This window comes from Eubalaena glacialis, chromosome 12 (genome assembly GCF_028564815.1).
Source record: "Eubalaena glacialis isolate mEubGla1 chromosome 12, mEubGla1.1.hap2.+ XY, whole genome shotgun sequence".
In the NCBI taxonomy this organism is placed as follows: domain Eukaryota; kingdom Metazoa; phylum Chordata; class Mammalia; order Artiodactyla; family Balaenidae; genus Eubalaena; species Eubalaena glacialis.
The window spans coordinates 68636260-68657797 of record NC_083727.1 but is presented as its reverse complement, the minus strand read 5'-3'; the positions used below and the strand labels follow the sequence as shown (position 1 = coordinate 68657797).

Genomic DNA, 21538 nt, shown 5'->3' with positions numbered 1-21538 from the left:
AAAAGGGGACTGCCCAGCGGCGTTAGTCATCAGCATTCTGAACATGTGCAGAGAGACCCGGCAGTGGGCTTATCGTATAAATCAAATCATTGACTGCCTGACTGCACCTATACAGCCATCTGCTGCTTTGCTTTCAAATAGAAATAATGATAGGGAAGTTGGCACTGGGGCTTCAGGGAAACTGATTGGTTTATGTTGCAGCTCTGTATGCCTCTTGATGCTAAGAGGGAACAAATTAAAGCTAAAATTAGCAGTATAGCCCTGGGCTAGCTGTCTCTTTTTAAAAATCAAGATAAAAGTTAATAGCAGAAGAAGTTACCATGAGAGGAAGAACCTAAGTCCAGGTGCTTTATAGGTGCTTTAAGAACGGATGCTGATTTAATGGTTTATAATTTCCTTAATCTCCAGAATGTATTACCCTAGGTTATGTGATACTTAATGAACGGTTTGCTCACTGAAGCCTTTGTTTTCCTCCATTTGCTATTCAAAAACTGAGTAAAGAGCTGCAAAGCCAGTAATGAATAATGGCAAAATCCCCCCGGCACCTGTTGGGTTTTAATACAATATGGAAAAAAGTGAGACGCCCCCCCACCCCGCAAAAAAAAATTCCAAAAACAAAAACCAGAAAAATAAAAACTTGAAGGAAGAATCAAAGAACCTCACACTTTCAGTACTTAACTACGAGTGGAGCTGTGTTGCTGTTCAAAAGCAGTGTTAAAATTGAGGGTCAGGTGCCTTTAAACATTTCCGTCTTTGCTGCCCTGCTGAAATAAACCTGGGTGTTTGATTGGATGTAAGCCAGGGTATTTTGTACTCTGAAATGTAAGTAAAGTAAACACTTTATCGTCCAATGAAGGACTTAACAGCTAATTAGATACCTTCCTGTTGGGAGATGTCTTGGGAAACTGATTTCAAAAGCATATGCTAATAAGGATTTAAAGAATCCTATGTAAGATTATCAAAGGATTCCTTTCAATAATGAGTTCCCTTAGACCCAGGATATTTAATATATGATTAGAATTACTAATCATTCAAAGTATACCCTCTTTAAGGGAGCCCAGCATTGCCGGGAAGTTAGGAATACCATCAGGGAACGTGTTCTCAAGAGGTTGCTAAATAAAGAGCCATCTTCTATTTTTATTAAAATGATAGCTTTAGATCATTCCTTTTCTCCCCTGAAAGATATGCAACAGGTCTAATTTATCTCTAGATACCAGAATTTCTTTCCTTCCTATTACTAAACCCTTGAGAAAAGGCCATTTTGAAAAAAATAAGGCTTCTGTCTTTAAAAACGGATGATTTTGATACACCAAAAACTAATTGTCTTGATGCTCAGTGCATTTCTGTCTTTTAAATCCTAAATTCACAAATTTATATTCTTCCCTTGGTATTTAAAGACTCAAAAACACTAACACTGTGCTTATAATTGACGGTGTTAAAAGTGGCCATGCTTTTGTGTCTAAAAGTAGAACATGAAATATTGTACCAGATTTTGCCCCAGGACTTCTGTGCTGTTTCTTATTATGTCCTTCTCTCCCCAGCCTTTGGAATTCCCTTAATGTCAGAGACACTAACTTTGAGGGTAAGAGAGTAAATCTTAAGAGATGTAGTATTTGCTTTGAACTTACCAGCCAACTAAATAGGATGGATGTTAATGTCTCAGGTGTACAAGGAGTACTTCTTGTTAGTGTTAATGAAAGCTGTGTATATAGTGGAGGGAAAACATATTCCCCAAATCAGTAAACAGACAGAAGCCATGATGGACTTTTTTCTTTTTGGCCGTGTCACACAGCATGCGGGATCTTTAGTTCCCCAACGAGGGAAAGAACCCGTGGCCCCTGCAGTGGAATCGCAGAGTCTTAACCACTGGACCGCGAGGGAAGTCCTGGATTTTGTATGAAAAAAGCAATGTCAGAGGCTATTAGGGTATTTAAGTGAAGGGAAAAATTCTATGTTATAGTACTAAATCTAAAAGGAAAAATCGAAAAGAATGGATACCTCTATGGGTATAACTGAATCACTTTGCTCTAACTGTAACTGTAAAATCACCTGTAACTAACACATCATTGTTCATCAACTATACTCCAATATAAAATAAAATTTTTTTTTAATTTTTAAAAATTAAAAAAAATAAAAAAATAAAAGGAAAGACCAAATATTGATTGTAACCTAACCAGATACCATAAATCCACAGCAGCACTGTCTCAGCCCCACAGAATAAATGGCATTCATTAAGTTTGAGTGTATTGTTGCCCTAAGATCAGGGAGACCAAACTGTTTTACTGTTCTCCGCAAAGCCTAATCTCTCTACCTGAAAAATAATTTAGGAAAAAAAAATTTTAAGGTCAGTGACTCTCTCTTGGCCTCCCTACATATTTGTCTTTTTCTTTCTTATTAGCATTAGGTAATGTATCTTAAAACCCCAGGCCTCTACATTCAAACCTGGCTGAATTACCTCTCTTGCACAATACAGATGCCCTTCAGGAGAAGTCTGTTTCGTGGGAGACTGGCAGGCTTTAAAGAGCCCCAGTTCATTTAAAGAGAAGAGTGCGACTTGGCTGCCAGGAGGCTTGGGTTCCAATTTCATGTCTGACAGCAGCCTTTGTGCCCTCTGCCGAGTCACCTTCTTACTTCTGTGGCTTTCCTTTTCTTTTCTCTTAGAAAGGTGACCACTGGACCCATGTTTCAGACGGGTCCTCATTGACTAGTCCCCTGCCCCCATGGATTTGAGGCCCAGAAACATTTTTTAGCTTAACAAATTATTATAAGCCAAATACCCTTATAACAGCCATGCCAGTCAGGAAATCGAACTTTGCCAGTCACCCCAGAAGCCCCTCCTTGGGTTGCATCTCAATCATAACTCCCTCTCTCCCTCCAAATTAACTACAGGCAGTCCTTGCCTTATATGGCACTGTGGTACTATAAAGAAATGCTGAAATCCTGATAGGCTATCTTAATAATCAGTGGGAGAAATTGCAATTTAAATGTTTAAATTTAAATGTTTGGCCAGAACATTAAAAACTCTTTTACTGTCTGTTATAATTGTAGAGGGAAATGAAAAAATACTAAAATTTAGTATGCAGTAATTTAAAACATTAGCAACATTGAGAATTAGACTTTTATTTCTTTGTAAAATCTTATCAAGAGTAGTTTGGTTTGCCTTTTCCCATCCTATAACTTATGATACAGAACAAGCATCTTTTCTTTTCAAAATTTATTTTATTAAAGTATACTTGATTTACAATGTCATGTTAATTTCTGCTGTACAGCAAAGTGATTCAGTTATTCATATATATACATTCTTTTTCATATTCTTTGCCATTCTGGTTTATCACAGGATATTGAATGTAGTTCCTTGTGCTATACAATAGGATCTTGTTGTTTATCCTTCCTATATATACTAGTCTGCATCTTCAGCAAGCATCTTTTCTATGCCTTGATGAACTTTCATACTCCTGTAGAAGTTTGGATCAGTTTCCAACATTTTATCCTTTGCGTTTTCAGTGTTGTGAAGTATCTGCAGGAGTTCCTTTAATGTGGACTTTTTGCAGCGTCATTTCTTCATTCTTTTCATCTCCACACTTTCGTCATTTATGGCGATCAGTTCCCTTCATTCACTTCCTCTGGCTGCACATCTAGAGGCTTCGGGTGGTAGTGCGTCAACTTTCCCACAGTCAAACATTTCTTCTGTGACTCCATCCTGTTCCATTCAAATTTCACTTCCAGTGTTACCACTTTTGATTTCTTTGCTGCACTTTCTTCTTTGTTGGCTAATTACCTATTTTAATTGTTTATTTTGGTAAGCTATTATGTGGGTTTTCCACTGGGAGACAAGAAGACAACACAGATACATGGTTTGCTGTCTGTGTGAACTGAGTAACAAATGAGTGACCAATCACTGACAGACTTGGAAAGATGTGACATGATTGGTCACTGATCATGATGGTCATATATTAATTACATAGTGATTTGTAGACTGGAGTGCTGTTAGTGAAGTTTGTACCTCATGCAGTTTCTGAAAGTTAATTCACCATGGGAAGTGAGATTTGAGCCGTGTTGTTGGAGGACTGGTGTAATTTAAACTGTGGGACCTGAAATTGTGCACATTATAACCATGTAAAGTGAAGGCTGCCTGTATTATTTGCTGTAGTAATCACTTTCTTGTAGGTCTGGACACTATGGTTTAGTGTTGTTCCATAAAATGTTTTTGTTATGTCTTCTAAGTCTTTTTTTTTTTTTTTAATCTATTCCCCTCTGTATTAGTTTTCCAGGGCTGCTGTAACAAAGTACCACAGACTGGGTGGCTTAAACAACAGAAATTTATTTTCTCACAGTTCTGGAGGCTGGAAAATCTCAGATTAAGATGTTAGCAGATTTGATAAACAACAAGGTCCTACTTTATAGCACAGAGAACTATATTCAATATCCTATGATAAACCATAATGGAAAAGAATATATATATATATATATATATATATATATAAAAGAATGTATATATATGTGTAACTGAGTCACTTTGCTGTACAGCAGAAATTAACACAACATTGTAAATCAACTATACTTCAAAAAAAAATTTTTTTTAACTTAAAAAAAAAAAAGATGTTAGCTGATTTCGTTTCTCCTGAGGCCTCTCTCCTTGGCTTGCAGATGGCCACCTGCTTGTTGTGTCTTCACATGGTCTTTTCTCTGTGCATGTGAACTCCTGGTTTCTCTTTCCCTTCTTATAAGGACACTGGTACTGTTGGATTAGGGCCTACCTTAACGGCCTTATTTTAACTTAATTACCTCTTTAAAGGCCATGTCTCCAAATATAGTCATATGAATTTTGGGGGGACACAATTCAGCCCATCACATCTTCTATTCCTTTCTTTTCTTTACTACTTATCTATCAAAATAGCTGGGCTTCTTGACCACTGGTTATATAAAACATAAGCCATAATCACATAAACTTTTCATTAAAGAGTTAGGATCATTCATGAAGGACAACATTGAAAATTAGGCCTGGATTATGTTGGGTAAAATTATGTTCCAGTTACTAAGGGTATATAACAAATCACCCCAAAACTTGGCATCTTAAAACAGCAATAATTATTTATTATCTCTCAAAATCTGTCAGTCAGGAATTAGAGAGTGACTCAGCTGAGAATTCTGACTCTGGTCTTTCAATAAGATTGCAGACAGATTTAAGTGGGGCTACAGTCATCTGAAAGTTTGACTGGGGCAGGAGTCATCTACTTTAAGATGGCTTGCTCACTTGGCTGGCATGTTGGGGATGGCTGCTGGTGGGAGGCCTCAGTTCCTTTCTACATGGCTGCTTGACTGTCCTTATGGCATGGCAGCTGACCTGAGTGAGTAATCCAAGAGGTCAAGACAGAAGCTGCAATGCATTGTCATTTTCACCATGTTCTATTGGTCACAGAGATCCAGTCTTGATTCACTGTAGAAGGGGACTCCACAAAGGCATGAATATAGGAGGTATGGATTATTGGGAGCCATCTTGGGGACTGGCTGCTATAAATTGGATGAGTAAAAAGTGTCGTACTTTTGGGAAACCTGTTTTTAAGTCTCTACCTTCAAATGCTGCTTATCTTACAGGCATGTCATCAAAGTTAAATATTATTAAATGCAAACTTTCTACCTCACACTTAATGAGTTAATATTTTAAAGAGTTTTCAAGGTAATTTTTTATGCTCAGTCTCTATGTCTGACTAAAACCATTATATTAATCCAAATACATACACTTATCTATTAGATTTTTCTTTGGCTTGGTCATTCATCTGAGATACTGGTCTTTTGTTTTGTTTTGTTTTACTTGGAGTATAGTTGCTTTACAATTTTATGTTAGTTTCTACTGTACAGCAAAGTGAATCAGTTATACGTAAACATATATCCCCTCTTTTTTTAGATTTCCTTCCCATTTAGGTAACCACAGAGCATTGAGTAGAGTTCCCTGTGCTATTCAGTAGGTTCTCATTAGTTATGTGTTTAATACATAGTAGTGTATATATGTCAATCCCAATCTCCCAGTGCATCCCCCCCACCCGAGATACTGGTCTTAAATGGTGGATCCTGAACTCTAAAATGTGGGATCAACAGCTTCAGATATCACATATGCCTTTATGTGAAGTAGGAGACGTTACTGGAAATGACAGAAGAGCATGTGCTATGGAGCAGGAAGAATATATAAAGGAGGGGAAGCAAGTTGAACAGGGGTGAAGGTGAGTAGTATGGAGGGTATATTAGTTGATGGGGCAGAATAGAATTGGTGTGAGATGAAATTTCTTATGACAGGTTGTAAACTTGTGCGACAGTATTTATTATGTGCTGTCTGTAGAAAGATATATAGTTACCTAAGTGATTTAGCAGTATAAAGTATGAGATTCATGGCTTTATGTTAAATCAACTTATGTCCGATATAAAGCTGATGCTAATAATTTAGGATTTACATTTTTTATTGAAGTATAGGTAATTTACAATGTTGTATTAGCTTCAAGTGTACAGCAAAGTGATTCAGTTATACACACACACACACACACACACACACACACACATTCTTTTTCAGATTCTTTTCTGTTATAGGTTATTACAAGATAAGGTATTGAGTATAGTTCCCTGTGCTATACAGTAGGTCCTTGTTGTTTACCTATTTTATATATAGTAGTGTGTATATTAATCCCAAACTCCTAATTTATCTCCCTCCCCCACCCCTGCTATCCCCTTTGGTAACCATAAGTTTGTTTTCTATGTCTGTGAGTCTGTTTCTGTTTTGTAAATAAGTTCATTTGTGTCATTTTTTTAGATTCCGTATATAAGTAACATCGTATGATATTTGTCTTTCTTTGTCTGACTTAGTTCACCTAATATGATAATCTGTAGGTCCATCCATGTTGCTACAAATGGTATTATTTCATTCTTTTTTATTGCTGAGTCATATTCCATTGTATAAATACCACATAGGATTTAAATTTTTTTAATTGCCCACATTCACTCATAACTCAGTATTGTTTGTTAAATAAAGATGTATTGGGTTCATTCATAAAGGAAAATTAGGAACATTAGTAAAATATGATGAGTTTAAGCCCCTTAATGTGTTATAGTTTGATAGGACTTCACACAGCTGCAGAAATGAGTGTAGTATCCAATCCGAACTCTTGTGAATAGAGTATTGGAAATGATGTTATTGAATCTTTACACCCCTGGAAGTTTGTCTAATAAATTGAGTAGTTGTCACACTGAGTTTCATACAATTCATATCATAAAAATATAACTAAAAACTAATTTATTTGTATTCTACCTCACTCCACAGGCTCATTAGAAGTGACTGGTTGGTAGTTTCAAAAATGTAGTGAAAGAAGTTTGCAGAGTTTGTGTTCATTTGGGATCAGGCTGTTTTGCAGAGTCAAGGTTATTGAAATTTATTTGTGGCAGAGATGGGTGAATAATGAACAGTTCTTTCTAGACACATAATACAAGCTCCCTGTTGGCTTCTATCTGTCTGCCTTAGGAACAAAGATGTCTCTGTGCTACGGGGTAAAGACCTGGAGTGAAGTGAGTACCTGGTAAAGGCTAAGAGCACATGTAGGGCGTGGAGCCACAAGGACTCATTATGATGACTAGATTGCTTATGGAAAACCAATACTAGCGAGTCCTGATTGGAGTGGGCTTCACAAGTCTGTGTTCAGTCTTTCATATGTAGCATTTTGTTCTAGAGACAAGGTCTGTTGGATAAGGCAGTGAAAGATTGTCTTTGGGCAATTCCTATAACAGACTTTCTGTTTTAACTAATCTCTTGTTATTTGAGCCTTTTATTTATTTTTAGAGACATTTTAAAACACAGAAAAATACATAGGCACTCTGTTTATTGACCACCAAGATCAGTTTTTAGTTTTCAATATCTTCATGGTGGGAATTTAATTTCCTGCTTCAAAAAATATTATGCTCAGCATAAGGTCTTTCAACTTGTGGGAAACAGGACTAGTAAAGTGAAGAACAATGATCCCTTCCAAGACTAGCTTTTATTTATAGCTGTAGCTTCTAATTTTATTTTAGTGCTTTGTAAACTCACCAAATCCCACTGCTTAACATTAGCAATAAATTGTGCCTTGTTTACTTCTAAGATGGTCTGGAGCTTTTAGTGTAATTGATTGGCTGCCTGCTTTTGCACATGTGCAAATGGTTATGTTGTACACTGTCAAACACATTCCAGAGTGGTGAGGAAGAAGAGAAAAAGAAATGGATTCTTATCCTCTTCTTAAAATGATCTTTTCTTCTCCATGTAGGGAATTTGGATAATTCTGAAACGTCAACCACTTGATGTGGTTGGTTTTTTTCATTCGTTGTCCCATTCAGTATAGAGATTCATGCTCTTCACTTCTGGGAAATTTTATTCTATCATTTCTTTGATAATTCTCCTGTCTTCTTACTCTGTTTTCTCTTTTAAAACTTCTGATATGCAGAAGACCTATTGAATTGAGCCTCTCTTTTTGCTTAACATTTTGCTTAACATTTCTGTCTCTATTTCTGCCTCTGTCTTTTGGTTCTATTTCCTGGGAGATTTTTAAAACTTACTTTCGTTCCTTCTATTGAATAAAAAAAATTTTGTCAATAACATTTTTATTTCCAAGAAATCTCTTTGGTTCTCTGATCATTTTTTTCATTTTAACTTGTTCTATAATACTTTCTTTAATCTCTGAGGATACTAATTCAAGTTTTTTTTTTTTAAGTTCTTATCTTTTTTTTTTTTGGCCACATAGCACAGCATGTGGAATCTTAGTTCCCCTACCAGGCATTGAACCCACCCACATCTGCAGTGGAATACTGGAGTCTTTTTTTTTTTTTTTTTATAAATTTATTTATTTATTTATTTTTGCTGTGTTGGGTCTTCGTTTCTGTGCGAGGGCTTTCTCTAGTTGCGGCAAGCGGGGGCCACTCTTCATCGTGGTGCGCGGGCCTCTCACTATCGCGGCCTCTGTTGTTGCGGAGCACAGGCTCCAGACGCGCAGGCTCAGTAGTTGTGGCTCACGGGCCCAGTTGCTCCGCGGCATGTGGGATCTTCCCAGACCAGGGCTTGAACCCGTGTCCCCTGCATTGACAGGCAGATTCTCAACCACTGCGCCACCAGGGAAGCTCTATACTGGAGTCTTAACTGCCAGACCGCCAGGGAAGTCCCTTAAGTTCTTGTCAGTTACCAGAATTATCTTAGTTTACTCCAGGGTTATTTCTTCTTGTTTACTGTGGTCCCTCCTTTTCATTTTGGAAGCTTTCCTTGAATGTCTGGTGGTCCTTGGTTTTGTGTTCATATTTAAGACTAAAAGGCAATTGGAAGGTCTGTGTGCAAAATTGTAGAGTATCTTGAAGCTGTTCAAATTCTCTAGAGAGGAAACATAATATTGGGGGGAAACCACCGACTAATTAATACAATATGATATCAGTTTTACAAATTGAAAAATAAAACTAAATGACATATGGCTTGTGGTTATATACATATGTGGCAAAACCATAATAAAGGCAGAAGAAACTAAACACAGAATTCAAATAGTGCTTACACTTTGGGGATATGGTTGGAGTGGAGCATAAAGAATATCACTGTTATTGGTTATGTTCTATTTTTTAAATTGAGAAGTGAGTTTTATTATGATCTTCATTCCTATATATATGTAATATAATATTAATACAGTCTTTTATATGTGCCAAGTATTTCATAATAAAAATGAGAAAATTTGAAGGAAACTCTTTGTATCCCATCTTGTGAGAGCAGATGCTTGACTGACAGTGTTCTCTGCCTGGAGTTGGGGGGCTGACTGTTCATAATCATGACCCACCCTTTCAGCTCAGTATGCAATTTGAGAAGTGACAGGGCTAAATGAATCAGCACAAACAGGGTGGTTATGCATAATTCCTTTGGAGATGCTCTTGGCACCACGCTCCCTGATGTCCTGATGCGTATACTGGTCACGGATTCTTCCAGACACCATCCAGTCTTCCCAGTGATGTGTAAGAGATACCTCCACCAGCCCCTGAGTACCTGCCAGTCCTAAATTTCATCCTTTGCCTTCTGCAAGGTGCCTCAGGCACTTTTGTAGCACCTTTACTGCTGTCACTTACACATCTCTGTAAGCCATTTGGGGTCAAAACTGTTCAGCTGCACGTGAAATAAAGGCAGAAAGAAACCTCGGTGGAGTAAAGGGGCAGCTGGGAGACAAAGCGCGGTACTGCAGTAAGTGCTCATTGGTGAGAGCTCGTGGGCGGGGCATGGCTGGGAGGTGTGCATCTTCCCTCCGCTCCCTCCTCAACACCGGAATGATTCACCTGTGTGCGCATGGGGGTGTGCATAGTTTTTAATATTGAAATGTTTGAGACAGAGAGGGTCATAATGAGTCAGTGCGTGTGGGGCACCACTAACCAGGTACAACTGTAGACCTTCGGTTTCTCCCCAGTTTGTGTTTGTGTCCACCTCAGTGCCGAGTGGTTCTAAGTCCCAAACCTCAGCAGGGTTTTGCGGGGCAAAATTGTCCCTTTCTCAAGTGTCCCCCTCTGTAAACACCAAGCTGAGGCTTCTTTCCCTCCCCCTCATACAGAAGTTACCTCTTCTCCACTAGCTTTCCATCTTCCATAACTGTTGAAATCTCTCCTTTGCTTTTGGCCACTCCGTGTTCTATTCCTTAATGTGACTTATCTTTATTCTTTTTCTCGCACGTTAATGGCGTCTTCGTTGGGAGAGGATATCAGGGAGGTGTTTAATAAGCTTTCTTTTTTTCTGCCAAGAAATGAAAAAAAAATTTATTAAAAATTTGTTTTTATTTTCTTTTTTAATTGAAGTATAGTTGATTTACAATGTTATATTAGTTTTAGGTGTACAATATTGTGATTCAATAAGGTTTCTTTCCTTTTTTTAAAAAAATATTTATTAATTTGGCTGCACGTGTGTGAGATCTTCATTACGGCATGCAGGATCTTTTTAGTTGGAGCACGCGGGATCTTAGTTGCAGCATGCAGGCTCTTAGATGTGGCACGTGGGATTTAGTTCCCTGACCAGGGATCGAACCCAGGCCCCCTGCACTGCGAGTGTGGAGTCTTAACCACTGGACCACCAAGGAAGTCCCCAATAAGCTTTCTTTAATCAGAAAACAATATTAACATTATGAGGAATTTTGTCTCCCCCTACCCCGTGTTTTTTTTTTTCCTTTAGCTTCATTGAGGTATAATTGACAAATAAAATTTTAAGGTTTTTTTTGGGGGGGTAAGATATTTAAAGTGTGCAACATGGTGGTTTGATATACGTAAACATTGTGAAAGGATTAACATATCCATCACCTCACATGTATCTTTTTTGGTGTGTGTGAGAACATTTAAGTTCTAATACTCTCAGCAAATTTCAACTACATGTGTCGTCAACTGTGGTCACCATGTTGTACATTTTTAGATCCTCAGACCTTATTCGTCTTATAACTGAAAGGTTGTACCCTTTTACTGACCTCTCCTTGTTGCTCTCACTCTCCAGCCCCTGGCAACCTGCTCTCTTTCTTTGAGTTCAGCTATTTAAATATCTATCTATTTATTTATTTATAATTAAAAGAAAATTTAAGACTCCATATATAAGTGACATTATGCAGTATTTGTGTTTCTGTGACTCATTTCACTTAGCATAATACCCTCCAGGTTCATTAATGTTGTTGCAAATGACAGGATTCCCTTCTTTTTTAAGGCTGAAATTTATTCCACTGTGTATGGAATAAAATATGATATATATAAATATCATGTTTTCTTTAGCCATTCATCCATTAATGGACACTTAGGTTGCTTGCATATCATGAATAATGCTGCCATGAATATGGGAGTACAAATATCTCTTGGAGATACTGATTTCGTTTCTTTCGGATATATGCCCAGAAGTGGGATTGCTGGATCATATGGTAGTTCTATTTTTAACTTTTCGAGGAACCTCCATACTGTTCTCCATAGTGACTGTCCCAATTTACATTCCCACCAACAGTGTACAGGGGTCCCCTTTTCTCTGCATCCTTGACAACACTTGTTATCTCTTGTCTTTTTGATGATAGCCATTCTAACTGGTGTGATGTGATATCTCATTGCAGTTTTCCCTTATGATCAGTGATGTTGAGCACCTTTTCATATATCTGTTGGCAATTTGTATGTCTTCTTATGAGAAATGTCTATTCAGGTACTTTGCCTATTTTTAAATTGTGTTATTTGTTTTCTTGCTATTGAGTTGTTTGAGTATTTTATATATTTTGGATGACTTGCAAATATTTTCTCCCATTCCATAGATTGTCTCTATACTTTGTTATTTGCTGTGCAGAATCTTTTTAGTTTGATTCAAGACAATTTATTTCTGCTTTTGTTTTCTGCACTTTTGGGGTCATATTAAAAAAAAATCATTGCCCTGACCAGTGTCAAAAAGATTTTCCCCTATGTTTTCTTCCCCTATGTTTTATAGTTTCAGTTCTTACATTTAAGTCTTTAATCTATTTTTGAGTTGATTTTTGCATATGGAGTGAGATAAGGGTCCAATTTTATTCTTTTGATGAAAACAGAGTTTTCCCAACTCTGTTTATTGAAGAGACTGTCCTTTGTGTGTTCTTGGCACCTTTGTTGAAGATCAATTGTGGATTTATTTCTGGGCTCTCTATTCTGTTCCACTGGTTTATATGTCTGTTTTTATGCCAGTGCCATGCTCTTTTAATTATTATAGCTTTTTAGTACATTTTGAAATCACATAGTATGATGCTTTTAGCTTTGTTCTTTTTGCTCAGGATTGCTTTGATTATTTGAGGTCTCTGGGGGTTTCATGTGAATTTTAAGATTGTTTTTGGATAAATCTTTATAATTGAAAGAGCTTATATTAACTAGTCTCATTCCTTGGTGAGGCAATCTTTTGTTAGTTTCACTTTTGCAAAACAAAGATTTGATAATGTATATTTACATATTGGAGATATGGCTCAATCTAATTTATCAGTTAGGTGCAAAACCACAGTCTACCAGTAATAGCGGCTCATCTTTAATAAGCTCTGGGATAACAGAATAAAATATTCCTTTCTGAAATATAACTGAGGAGAACTATTATTGGTCCCTGAAGTTAAAAAACTGTCATTGTTCTTTAATAAGATAATTTCATCACTAGTGGTGATATTTTATCTAGTAGTCTAAATTCCTACTTCCACCAGCAGGAACTTCACTTCTTTTTAACATGATCAAGTGTCCAATTTTAGAACAGCAGATGGCTGGAGCTTGCTTTATACTGATTAGTAATATTTTTTCTTCTAATGTACAGAAAACATTTCTTTAGTCCCTAGCAACTTGATCATCTGTGTACCCTTACAGAAATCTCAATGTGCCCTATATGGCTCAGAGTATTATCTACAAGCACTTACATCTATCAGGCTTTTGTTTGGAGGCCAGAGCAGGAATGTCACATGATACGCAGGAAAAGGTCCTGTAATCTTGCCTATTCATACGAGACACAACATAGTTTGTCAAGAGTCTTCTGTACTTTAACAACACCTTTCCAAGAACTTACATTGCTTCCATCTAAACTAACTTGAAACTTCCTTAGGGGAAAAATAGTATACATTTCTGTTTGTGAGGGAAATGGAAAATACTTTATTTTATACTGGATTGTGAGTTAATATGTCTGGGCAGACCGTTACTGGCCAGAGCCGGAACCAAACTCAGGTTTGGCCGCTCACTGCTCTGGAGTGAATGTTCAAGAGACAAGGGTTGGTGAAAAAAAGATGCTTTATTCAGGAAGCCGGCAACCTGGGGAGATGGCAGACTAGCATACCCTAAACCACCTCCCAGTTGTTGGTTAGGGAGCAGAAGGTCTTAAAGGGGAGTTTCAGGGGTGCACAGGCAGTGGGGGGCCCTCCGTGCAGAGCAGCACAGTCAGCTCCGACAACCGTCCTGAAACCGGTCATGTGGTGGTCTAATCAGCATCATCGTGATTGTTTTAAGCACAGTTAATCTTCAATTCCAGGGTTGATTTGTTCCCATTTCCTTGAGGCCAGTTCTTGGAATTGTGCAAGGCATAGACTCAGTACTGCTCAAGACAGAGCAGCTTATGTCATGGCTACAGTCTGGTCATCCTGCAGTTAGCTTTTTCCCTCTGGTGGCAGTTTTAGTATCTGCAAAACAACTCAGGAATGTGCATCAGACACTGTTATCTGTGTCCTTCAGGGAGGAACTAAAGATTCTGTGACTCTCTTGTCCTAATCATTAACTGCTTGAGCCTGCTCTTTTGTGACTCAGGGGAGGCCTGGGAGACTATGGCTTTTCTACAAACAAGAGACAGGGGACATGGAAGGGGCATCTGGGGGGCCCCCCTCCAAGGTCCGGCTCTGTTTCAAGACCTCTGGGAGTTATTTGTGGGGGACCCACCTTGGCTTTTAGGAGCAGGAAAGAAGTATTCAGGGAATTGTCATGGCCTGGGAAGCGAGCAGGAGAGTGTACCAGTTGGAGTTTGAGTTTTCGAGAATGCTGTGTGTTTGTGTGTGTGTGTTGAAGGGAGGGAGAATGGTGATAGAGGAATAAATAGATGACTTTTCAGATAATCGGAGTGAAAACCTAAAATGAAAAGGGACAGCCTGGTGAGATGGGAGAAAACATCCAGCTTCACCACCTGTCTCCCAGTATGCTCTGAAAATTCTGGCCCGCAAAGATCCTCTTTCTTTAAGAATTTGTAGTGCATGTAATTATAGATTATCTGGCATTTTACTTTAAATTATTTTAAAAATGTGAGTCACTGCAAAGTGGTTTAGAGATCAGGCTCTGGAGCTAGGTCAGTTTAGGACAAATCCTGGCTTTATGACGTATTAGCTGTGTGACCTGGGACAAGCTACTTAACCTCTCTGTGCCTCAGTTTCCTCATATTTAAAATGAGGATAATAATAATATCTACTTTGTTGTTTTGTTATGGGTAAATTACTTAACCAGCAAAATTAGTACATATTCATTGTAGAAAAGTAGATAGTGGGAATTCCCTGGCGGTCCAGTGGCTAGGACTCTGTGCTTTCACTGCCGAGGACCCAGGTTCGATCCCTGTTCAGGGAACTAAGATCCCGCAAGCCAAAGAAAATAAAAGGAAAGAAAAGTAGATAGTATAAAAATTAGCAGAAAAGGAGATAAACATCTTCAATCCTTCCACCTATAGGTAACCACTATTACTATATTGGTACATACCCTTAAATGTTTTTTGTGTGCAACCTTGAGATCATACTTTTCATGTTATTTTGTAACTTTTTCCCTTAATAGTATATCATGAGCATTTGCCCATACTTTTCAACATCATATATCTAAAATAGAACTACATTGATTGGATAGGTAGTTTTTAGTTTATTAAAGTGTTCCCATATTGTTGAAGCTTTAGGTGCCTTTCAGATTTTCACTTTCACATGAAATGCTTCAGTAAACATTTTTGTATGTTAATCTCATTCTTGAAGTTATTTTCCTTGAAGAGAAATGGAATTGCTGAGTCAAAAGGTATTTGTTTTTATTTTTAAGGCTTTTGACACCTATTGCTAAATTGCCCTCCAGAAATGTTCACTAGCGATGTGTGAGAGTTTGTTTTCTTGTCCTCTTGTCAGTAGGGATTATTCTAATTTTTTTACATTCAATTTTATAGGTAAAAATTGTGTCTTCGTTGTTTGATTATGAAGAAGACTGAACATTTGTGTATGTTTTTAGCTATTGGATTTCTTTTTCTTCTCTGGTGTGTGAAGTACCTGTGTATTCCTTATTCACCTTTTTTTTTTCCCTAAAGTATTCACTTTCTTGTAAACTTTCAATTTGTAGAGATCTTTATGTTGAAAAGCTATTGTTTGGCTTGATTAAGATATTTTTCCCCCAAGAAGTAAAACTTCAACAACTTTGTTAATGAATCTGATACTCTGAGGTTAGTCAATTAAGCTTCATCCATGAGGTCTCTAAGAGAAAAACTACAAATCGGTTGATACTTATGATATTATAGTACACAGGTATATTATTTATAGACACAGTTGGAAAGTCTTTTTTTTTTTCCTTCTGAAAATAGCAAATACTTACTGGTGAGTTGATTTACTGTTTGGAGTTTGCTTTGTAGGTGGAATATACTTCATTTATTCTGATTAGGTATTGTGAATCCTGTTTTGTGCTATACCTATGATATCATTTTTTTTTTTTATCAAAGTATAGTTGGTTTACAATGTTGTGTTAGTTTCTGGTGTACAGCAAAGTGATTCAGTTATACATACATATATATACATATTCTTTTTCATATTCTTTTCCATTATGGTTTATTATAGGATATTAATATAGCTCCATTTGCTATACAGTAGGACCTTATTGTTTATCTATTTTATATATAGTAGTTTGTATCTGTTAATCCCCCCCAAATATGGAATGCCTCACGATTTTGCATGTCATCCTTGCGCAGGGGCCATGCTAATCTTCTCTGTATCATTCCGATTTTAGTATATGTGCTGCCGAAGCGAGCATTATACCTGTGATATCTTGATGGAGTCCTCAACTATTTCCTGGACACTGTCTTGGTATTTTAAACTCTTAGAGTCAGCCACAGTGTTTATGCCCTGTATTTATCAAGGACTTGATGTGTAGATAGATCAAAAGTCGAGATGGAAGGCACAGATTTTTGTGATTCTAGAGCTGAGGTCATAATGCTTAGTATACAAATGACTTGAAAGGTGGGATTCTTAGAAAGATTGGAACCATTGCCAACGGTGAACGTTTCACTGATTCTTTGAAGAGTATCGCAAGAGCTCACCCTCTGTAGGGCAGATCACTGTTGCTCAGGCCTCCTGCAGGTAGAACTTCCGAAAGCATCTTGGAGGACTCATTTATCTGTGTCGCATCTTGAGGCTTAAGTGCGAAGCATATATTTTTGTGAAACCTGGAACTGAAGGAAATTTCTTTAGAGTGCAGTTGAAACTTTACTCATACCTTCAAACTCATTTTGGAATTTAAAACAGCTGTAAAAATTCCTGTTGATGGAGTTCCCAGGGTGGTGTGTCTCTCCTTCCACTTTCTTTACTTCCCAAGCTCTCCCCACCACAAGGCCCCCCAGCCGTCTAAGGAGACATCTCTGATGGCATAAAAGCCTTCTGAAAACCATTAGGTGACTCATACCACGCGTGTATGGCTCTAGGCTTGACAGGCGGTTTTTAAAAATAGTTCACCCTCCCACTCTAAGGAGATTTCCGAAGTTCTGATCAGGGAGTCTAAAAATTCACATTTTACCTAATAGGTGATGAGGAGGGTGCTTATCTTACCTGTCTGGATTTTTTTTTTTTTTACTCAAAGTTTAATGAAATATTCTGTATTACCTATAATCTTTTTTTGACAGCGAGAGCAGACTATGAGGAAATATGTAGAATGCGTGTAAATCAGCAGAGCAAAAGTCAAGTTCTTACCCCTATTATTTATAAATATTGAGACGTTATTTATTTAGGCATGATAAATAGATTCTCTTTTGATGGTTGAATGTGAGGGTCACTTAGAATTAAATTTTTTATTTTAGTTTTTCTGAGTGGCTGGGACTTTTTCTAGCTAACGTAAGTGGTTTTATAGCGTTTCTCTGGCCGCTTTATCTGTATTTAGAAGTTTTAGCAGTATTTTCAGAAAATTTCCAAGGCCCATCATTTTGTAAAAATTTGTGTTACAAACTTGTTTCTTTTTGATTCCCTCTCCCTTGGTCTCTCCCTTCCCCACCTCCATCCCGTCAGTTCTTCCACTTCCCCAGTTCTGGGTCTGTTTATTTTTCACTAATGAGTAATGATTATTATAAATTCAGCTCGTTCTAATGAGGCACTAAGGCTGTCTCTCAGGTTTTGGATTTCCTTTAGGAGAACTGTTAATTATTACCGCCTCACCTTCTTATACCTGGCACAAAAGTAAGCTGCAGAAGGAGAAGAGGAAACACCTGTATATAAAATGTGGCATTTGAGGAAAATTCTAAATGCAGAATGATTGACAGCAGAGCCTCATAGAATCAGCTCAGCTCTGTCTTGATTCGGTTTCCCGTGGCTGTGGATATCGCATGTTTCACACTATGTGTAGACCCCTTCCACTATGCTTTTCATGTCACTCTCTACTTCTGTTGCCACCTTTTTAATTCACAACTTTAGTTCATTTCTCTGTCACGTTAGCTTTTTCACGGGGCTTTCCCTGCCTCCAGGGTCAAGTTCCCTCAATCTGTAAATCCAACAAGCAGCCGCTGGATTTGTATTTGAATGGGGTCCCTGCACTCCGCAGCCCTCCTAGAATTCCTCCTGTGTTATGGTCCAAGTCCTCAGCCTCTTCAAGCCTTTTTACTGTGAGCTCCAGATTAATTTTCTAGTCTGGTCACCTGCTGCTCCTTGACCTTCAAATTCTGCCCTGTTGATCTGACAAGGCTGCCAGTTAGAGCAGCTATTGCTTTTCCTACCACCCATCTCTGTGCAGAGAAATCCGACCCACCTTGGAAGTGGCACCATCTCCTCCAGCATTCCTTTCCAGATCCCTCCCGTTGGCAGTGTTCCTATGCATTCTGCAGCTCCGGTGTCACTCATCGGGAATTATTTTTACATTTGTAGGCTCTTATCTGTGTCGCCTGAGGGTAGGAAGCAACTCATCCATTCCTGGTTCCCCTGGACACACTCAACCTGCTTGGCCTGCGGTGCTCACTCTTTCATCCCCTTCTGGTTCTTTCCCCCATTAACATTCTCATTTCTCCTATTGTAAAACAACAACTACTGCAAACTCTCTCTTTACCCAAATTCCCTCTGTTACAGCTGTATCTCTCTCTGCTTGCCTCTATGAATTTATTTTTTGTAATTGAAGTATAGTTGATTTACAACGTTGTATTAATGTCTGCTATACAGCCAAGTGATTCAGCTATACAATATATACATTCTTTTTTTAATATTCTTTTCTATATATTTTATCATAGGGTATTGAATACAGTTCCCTGTGCTATATAGTAGGACCTGGTTTATCCATTATATATAATAGCTTACATCTGCTGACCCCAGTATCCCACTCCAACCCTCCCCCAACCCCCTCCCCCTTGATAACCACAAGTCTTGAACTTTTTTTTTAATGGAAGAGACTTGCTTTATTGATTTTCCTGATAAACAAGCTCACTGGAGAAAAATACAAATAATACAGAATTCGAAGAGAGTAAAAATCATCCAAGATGCCATCAACCAGAGGTAAATTGCCTTTCATTAAACATCATGTCCCATTTCACACGTACACACACGCACATACACACTCGTGTGCATGATACCACAATTTTATATTAATGAAATCACACTGTACATACTGTTCTGTAACCTGCTTAAAAAAAATTCAGCAGTATATTGGGGACATCTTTCCAAGTCAGTTCATGTTAATCCTCATCATTTCTGTAAGCAGTTACCAAGCACTCGATTGAATCAACAATTATTTAATCTACACCTTTTGATGAGGCTACCCATTCTTTCCTGGTTTTTCATTTGTATGACTAACACTGTAGTTGTATTAGTTAGGGTTCTCCAGAGAAACAGAACCAAGGGACACGCACACAGAGAAATATAAAGAATTGGCTCATGTGATTATAGAGGCTGAGAAGTCCCAAGATCTCCAGTTGAAAGCCTGGGAACCAGGAGAGCCGATGGTGCAAGTTCCAGTCTGAATCTGAAAGCAGGAGACTGATGTCCCAGCTTGAAGACCATCAGGCAGAGAGAGCAGATCCTCTCTTACTCAGTCTTTTGTTCTATTCATGCCTTCAAGGGATTGGATGAGGCCTGCCCACATTAGGGAGGGCCATCTGCTTTACCTAGTCTACTGATTCAAATGTCAGTCTTATCCAGAAACATCCTCACAGACACCCAGAATAATGTTTAACCAGATAGCTGGGTGCCCAGTGGCCCAGTTAAGCTGGGACATAAAATTAACCATCCTAGTAATGAACAGCTTTATACAGCTATACTTAAACTCATCCCTCTCTCCCCATTAACTCTTTAGGATAAATTCCTGCATGTGAAATTGGTGGGTCAAATGTGTGTGTATGCTAGGTGATATTATTGCCCATCAGAAAAGTAAAGCTGTACCCAGGTAAAGTTGTCAGTGGCTTTTCCACTGCCCTCACCAACATGAATATTGTCAAGTCATCCTAATCTTTGCCAATTTTATGGTTTAAAAATATCTTTCTTTTTTTTGCATTTCTTTCAAGACTAAGGTTGAATATTATTTTGTAAGTTAATGTTTGTGTGTGTGTGTGTGTGTGTGTGTGTGTGTGTGTGTTTTCCTTCAATTAGACTGACTACTGTTTACTGCACTTCTCTAGGGTCCTAAGTCCAAATAATTCCAGTCCTATAATGGAACTTATTTAGTGTGTGTGTGGAATTGCCTAATCAGATCCTTTGCCCATTTCACTATTTGAGTGTTTTGTCTTTATTCATTTGTAAGAACTTTTCAAAAAGTATGCATGTTATCATATGTTATCACAGTTTTCTTTTAAAATTTTTGGTTTTTATGATTAAGATGAAAAGGGCTTCTCTACTCCTAAAATTGTAAAAATATTAATCTATAGTTTCTTCTGCTGTTTTTATGGTTTTATTTTATTTTTTTAAATTTAATTTACTTTTTAGTTTTTTATTTTTTTTACTGGGGTATAGTTGTTTTATATGGCTTTATTTTTTAAATTATCTTTTATTTTTATATTTGTATATATCATAGATACTATAACATCTATATATTTTACCTTTATTTCCATAATTTCTAATAGGTAGTAGCCTCTTTGTTTTCAATGTGGCTCTTTAATCCATTGGGTACTGCTAAATAGATATACGGGTTGTATTATTTCTTCTTTATTAGCTGAAATATAAAGAGAAACTTTATCTCATTTACTATTTGGTGTACTATTTTGGTTACTCATTTACTATTTGGAACAGTTTGTAATAGCGCAGGCAGGATAAATCTTAATTCTTTCCTTTATCAGTTAGTTTTTATAGGCACTTTCTTACGGTAAAACTAGTGTAATTCAAGAGAGTCTGTTGCACAGAGCACAGTGCCTATTGGAATAGCTTCTTGGAATACCTTTTTTTCAAGTAAAGGTATAGTGGTTTGCATGAGATCCTATAGATAATGGTTTGGCTAAGAGGTCATGTAGTTCCACCTCCTGTTTTTTTTCTTTTTAATTTCTTGAGGTGGTTATTTATTAAGCTTCCAAGCAAATATAGTGTAGCATAAGACACTCCAAATCTATTCAGAAGAAAAGTAAAAAATACTACCAAGTATTGCTAGTTTCTTCAGCACCTCCTGTTTTTTCTAAATGAGGAATAACCATCGCCCCCCCTGCAGCCCTTCCTTCCTCCCTTCCATCTCCACACACATAGATATAAATGCCTATATGTATATGTACATGTTTATCACTTCAAGTTCCAGGACAGCCCCATATGGTCAAACTCTAAGTAACTGTGATTTGGCCCAGAGTTAGTGAATCCATTGTAGGCGCCTGATGGGTAAAGGAGCCCCTCGGAGGAGCAGGGACGGCTGGTTATTGGAG

At 37.7% G+C, this 21538-nt stretch overlaps 1 protein-coding gene and 1 non-coding gene across 3 annotated transcripts in view; one reads left to right on the top strand and one right to left on the bottom strand.

The window, feature by feature from the left end:
• The window catches only part of ANKRD6 (ankyrin repeat domain 6), a 208847-nt gene that overhangs the window by 14579 nt on the left and 172730 nt on the right, over positions 1-21538 (top strand). The window lies entirely within an intron of this gene.
• LOC133102702 (U6 spliceosomal RNA) lies at positions 16382-16488 on the bottom strand. The gene has a single exon (XR_009703052.1). It is a non-coding gene; the product is annotated as a U6 spliceosomal RNA (small nuclear RNA).